This window comes from Mustela erminea, chromosome 12 (genome assembly GCF_009829155.1).
Source record: "Mustela erminea isolate mMusErm1 chromosome 12, mMusErm1.Pri, whole genome shotgun sequence".
In the NCBI taxonomy this organism is placed as follows: domain Eukaryota; kingdom Metazoa; phylum Chordata; class Mammalia; order Carnivora; family Mustelidae; genus Mustela; species Mustela erminea.
The window spans coordinates 74,925,148-74,931,065 of record NC_045625.1 but is presented as its reverse complement, the minus strand read 5'-3'; the positions used below and the strand labels follow the sequence as shown (position 1 = coordinate 74,931,065).

The 5,918-nt window shown below is 45.5% G+C and overlaps 1 pseudogene; it reads left to right on the top strand.

Annotated features, from left to right (window-relative positions):
• Positions 1-3,452: 3,452 nt before the first annotated feature.
• Positions 3,453-3,919, top strand: LOC116570017 (annotated as a pseudogene).
• Positions 3,920-5,918: the final 1,999 nt, after the last annotated feature.

The following is a 5,918-nucleotide window of genomic DNA, read 5'->3' as shown; positions in this document are numbered from 1 at the left end:
AAGGAGAGTGCTCGGCATTTTACATCCATTCTCACTGGGTTCTTCTAACATCCTTGGGAAGTTGGTACTGTTCGCATTTGGGTAGATGGAAAACTCCTCTCAGCAAAGGAACCTGTTTAAGGTCACATAGCCAAAAAAAATGAGGCTGGGAGTCCAACCCTGACATCAACTAAACGTCCTTTATAATGAGACCTGCTTATGTAAGGAACACACAGAATCCAAAGAAATGAAGAGTTTGATAGCTCTGGAGATGGTTTTTCAAGGTACTTTCCATAGAATGAAATTCCAGAAGATGTTTCCTTGGGGGGAGGCGAACCCAAGTTGTTCTGTAGTCAAATAAATGTGAGAAGAACCATACCGATTTTCCTTAGTGGTTCACAATGCTCATTAGCATGATGAGACCCTCAAAAATCCTGCAGAAGGAAGGGGTGTGTGTGTGTGTGTGTGTGTGTGTGTTTCATTTATTTGAGAGAGCGAGAAAGAGTGCATGGAGGCGGTTGCAGAGGGAGAGTGTCAAGCTGATGCTGTGTTGAGCAGTGAGCCTGGCACAGGGCTGGATCTCATGACCCTGAGATCACAACCAGAGCTGAAACAGAGTCGAATGCTTAAGCAACTATACCATCTAGGCACTCTAGAAAGAACGCTTGTTTGTTTGTTTGAAGATTTATTTATTTGAGAGACAGACAAAGTGCCACAGTCAGTGGCGGAGGGGCAGAGGGAGAGGGAGAGAAGCCAACTCCACTCCTGATGCAGGGCTGGATCTCACAACCCTGAGATCATGACCTGAGCCTAAATCAAGAGTGGATGCGCAACTCACCCAGCCCCCCAGGTGCCCCAGAAGGAAGGTTTTTAACTTGTTAAATACATCCAGTATTTCCAGACTTCTGAGGAATTGTCATCAGCCAAGGACCAGTGCGGGAAATTGTGATTTGAAGGAAGAGAGCCTCAGGTGCAGCCAGCACATGGGTGACTTGCCATCGCATAATTCAAGTATCAATTCATTTGTGGCCTCCATAGTTTCTTCCCGGATGTCAAAGGAGAAGGGACCAATACCATGTGGCCCAAAGTCCTCTCTACCAGAATTTATTTTAAAGATTTTATTTATTTGACAGAGAGCAAGAGGGACGGAGAGAAAGAGGGATAGAGAGCACAAGCCTGGGGAGCTGGAGGCAGAGGGAGAAGCAGACTCCCCGCTGAGCAGGGAGCCCAATGCGGGGCTTGATCCCAAGACTCCGGGATCATAACCTGAGCTGAAGGCAGACGGACGCTTAACCATCTGAGCCACCCAGGCGCCCCCTCTACTAGAATTAATTCTACCTATAAGGTTACTTTCTTTCTTTTAAACATGCAGACTATTTTCATTTTAGGTTGAGATAGAGTTCACATACTGTAAAATTCACCTTCTATACAATTCAGTGATTTTAGGCTATTCATACGTTAGTGTAAGGCTAATTGGAAGTATAACCATCACACTAATTCCAGAACATTTCATCACCCCCAAAAGTAACACAAGGCCCATCAGTGGCCACTCCCCCATCCCCCACTGCCAGGCAACCACCAATCTGCTTCCTGTCTCTGGATGTGCAGATTCTAAGATATCACCGATAAAAGGAATCACAAAGTATGTGAGTTTTAAATGCCTGGCTTCTTTCAACCAGTGACATGTTGGCAAGGTTTATGCCTGTTACAGCGTGTGCCAGGACTGCCTTCGTTTTTACGGCTGGACAGTATTACACTGTTGGCTGCACCCTGCACTGGTAGTTGGAAAAGGGTGGTGAAAGGTGGTCTTACTTGTGACCCGGGGAAGGGCCTGAGATGGATGGGTGTCTTCTCCTCCCTCGGGGGCCACGAGGTTTTGGTGGAGGAACTTGGTCCTCAGGCCAGTGGAGGGGCACCAGGCTTGGCCCATCAGAGGTGTGGGTCTAGTGGAGACCTGCGACCCACCCATTCCTGAATTCACAGAACAGAGGCCTGTCCCCTGGTTAGGGTCGCTGGGGACAAGTGTGCTGACCTCTTTTGTTCACAACTCGGAGAGGACCTGTTTGAGTGGATAGAAAACAGAGGTCTCGTAAACCTACCTATCATGTAAAACCCTGAGATAGGTTTTCATTTTTAAAACTGAAGGATAGTGGACACACAAGGTGACATTAGCTTCAGGTGTGCAACATAGTGATTTCACAACCTACACAAGGTACGGCTCACCCCAGAAGTGCGGTCACCATATGATGCTATCACAGTATCTTGGACAATATTCTCCATACTGTACCTGTCACCCCCAGGATTTACTCATTCCATAACTCGGAGCCTGCATCTTCCACGCCCCTTCACCCATTTTGCCCATCTGCCTGCCCCTCAGGCAACCATCACTTTGTTCTCTGTGTTTATGAGTTTGTTTCTGCTTTTGTTCATTCGTTTGTTGTCTAGTTTTTTAGATTGCACATAGAAATGAAATCCTATGGCCTTTTTCTCTGACTTAATTCCCTTACTGTAGTACCCTCTAGATTCACCCACATTGTTGCCAATGACAAGATTTCATTCTTTATTTTTTTTTTAAGATTATTTATGTATTTGATAGAGATTGTCACAGTGGGCAAGAGAACACAAGCAGGGGGAGTGGGAGAGGGAGAAGCAGGCTTCCCATTGAGTAGGGAGCCCGATGTGGGGCTCGATCCCAGGACCTTGGGATCATGACCTGAGCCAAAGGCAGATTCTTAATGACTGAGCCACCCAGGCGCCCCATGATTTCATTCTTTGTTATGGCTGATATTCCAGTGTGTGTGCGTACATACATCTTTATCCATTCATCTATTGATGGACACGCCCTTACATGGTTTTGTCTAGTTATTGTAACCACCAAGAGGTTTAAGTTTGGTAGGCTTGACTACTCAAGAACCTTGCTTCTTGGTTATAAGGAAAGAAGGTCTGACACAAACTCTATCACATACACAGATAAGCGCTAAGTAATTCAAGTGGAAACAGGAGCTAAATAGATCAATTTGCTTTATTAGATTGATGAATTTCAAAATTCTTATTCTTCTAGACCTGCAGCAAAAAATCTGACTTCATATTTTTGATGTTTGCTGGCAGCTTCTAAGCCTTTGTCTTCCCCTTCTGCCCCATAGGTGGGCAAGTTGACTTGCTTTCTAGCCTCTGTGTTCCTTCCTTTGGTGCAGGAAAAAGTCAAACCATGTTTGACTCCCTGGCCCCTCTCCCTAACCAGGGTAAAAACCCAGGCCAGTGTCTTCTCCTTTAGTCTTGACAAACAGAACCAGATTTTGCGTGGGGTCCCTCTGCAGAGCGGCCCCATCAGAGTTTTCACACAGAATGTTTGCTGGTGGCAGAGACAGAGGGATTTCAGAGGTGACCTTCTTTTACCTTAAGGTCAACATCCAATAACCGGAAGCCTTCCAAACCCATGGCTTGACACAAGATTGGTCAGGGAAGTTCTCTGCACGGGTACGAGCACTCCTGCCCCAGCCCCTCAACCCCTGAAAATGGACCCCTGTGCGAAGTTCATCTCAACCCCCTTCTTGGTCAGGCTGTTGAGCCGATCACTGTCTGCAGGGGTGCTAGAACCATCGGACACGCTGATGGGTGAGGTACCTTACAAGAGTCTCAGCAGCCTGGCAGCCTCACGTCCCCTGATCTCACTCATTCCCAGCCACAGATTCTGAACTGGTGCTGTCGCAAGGACATCAACACAGCAGCCAAGTTCATTGGGGCTGGGGCTGCCGTGGTAGGGGTGGCTGGCTCTGGGGCTGGGATTGGGACTGTGTCTGGGAGCCTTGTCATGGGTTATGCCAGGACCCCCTCTCTGAAGCAGCACCTCTTCCCCTACGTTATTCTGGGCTTTCCCCTCTTGGACGCCGTGGGGCTCTTTTGCCTGATGGTGACCCTTCTTAGCCTCTTTGCCACATGAAGGGGCCGTGTCCAGCTCCCATAGGTCTTCCTCCTGTGTGTCATCTGCCCTCTATGTTCCTTTTCCTATACCTCCACAGGCAGCTCAGGGAAAGTGGTTTGCTCAGGGTTTGACAGAGGGAAGACAAATAATTACTGTAATAATAATAATAATAATAATAAAATTTTGGTTAGGGAAGCACTGAGATCTTTCTCTAGGGGTGAAAGCAATAGGTCTACCAGAAATGATATATACTATTCTCATAAGGGATAGGAACATCTGAAAAAAAAAATACTTGGCCCGCCCACATAACTTAAAATTTCACCATTAAAAACACCTTTCTGGAATGCCTGGGTGGCTCAGTCAGTTGGGCATCTGCCTTTGGCTCAGGTCATAATTCTGCAGTCCTGGGATGGAGCCTTGCCTTGGGCTCCCTGCTCTGTTGGGGGCCTGCTTCTCCCTTTCCCTCTGCTGTTACCCCTGCTGCGCTCTGTCCATCTCTCTCCCTCTCTGTCAAATAAAAATCTTAAAAAAAAAAAAAGATTTCTAACATTCATTATGCTAATTAACTAGCCCTTCTTTTCTTTTCTTTCTTTCGTTCTTTTTTTTTTTTTTTAAGATTGTTAGTTGACAGAGTATGCAAGCAACTACAAGCAGGGGGAGCTGCAGAGGGAAAGGGAGAAGCAGACTCCCCACTGAGCAGGGAGCCTAATATGGGCAATCCCCGTGACCTGAACTGAAGGCAGATACTTAACTGGCTGAACCACCCAGGTACCCCTAACCCCTGTTTTCTTACACTTACTATGTTAATTGCCAAAGCCTTGGTGTTGGCTTTGATACAGATAATAGAACTATATGCAGTTGTTGCCTCTTGTGGGTTTCCCTTTTTATGTAATGGTTCTACTAGGGCTGCACATTATCTTTAAAATTAAAGCTTAACTAACATATATGTGATTTCATACTGTTTGTGCTGAAGAATTTGTGAGTTACAGATCTAATATCTGACCTTGGTAGAAACCCTGGATCCAGCTATTCCTGATGCTGTTGCTGTGAATTTGACCATTATATGAGCCAACTCATTTTATGTCTTAGCTTAACTGGTATGAATTGGGTTACCTACTGTTACTCTGAAAATATACCTGAGCAAAATAGAGTACTAGAAATACAGAAGGGAGGGTAGATGAGTCTATATTTGTTCTTCCTGCCTTGTTTCTTAATTTTCAACTAAACAATTTCTGATATTTGTGGAAGTAAATGCTCATGGAAAAATAGTTAAATCTTTAATATTTCAATCCAGGCCCAGTTCTTACTGTCGGAAAATGCAAATTTCCTCTACTGCCATTTTTAAAGTGTTGTTCTAAAGTTTAGAGCTGCCTTCGTGAAACCATCTTCCAAATTTATGCACCTCCCCCGAGCCAGGCTTCATGGGTGGGGGCTTTGTTAAACAACTTTCCTAGAAGATCAAACCCCTGGGACAAAAATGGAAAGCTTTCTGTCTTAGAACACATGTTAACAGCGCAGGAGGTACTAGGATCCTCAAAAATAAAGATCATCAGGGAAGAATGATGGCTTTTTTTCCTCCCCATGCAAATCAGCATTTCCAAAACTGGCTGACGTTTAAAGCTACTGAATGATGTTCAGTACCTCTGCTGCAAGGTGAATACATGTTTTCAATCAGATCTCTGCCTTTTTGGCTCTGGGTCTATCCATTTTTATAACAGGAAGAACAAGGGTGGTTAAAAGCCTCCGTGGAAAGTAGGCATGGGCTCATTGAACTTGCAGAAGCCTATGGTTCAAGTGCCCTGGTGGTCTGTGCGCTCCAGTTGCTTTCTGATGTTTCAGTGCGAGGCACTGTGTTCTGTACTGATGAGGTGATGAGACCTGGAGACGGACATGCATTCATGGACCTTCCCCTCCAGTGGGAAGACGGACAAAAAGCCAGGAACGAGATCTGTGAATAGATTTTGTTGCTTTGTTTGAGCACCATCACTCAATTTAAAAAATCCTTCTAACAGTGCTT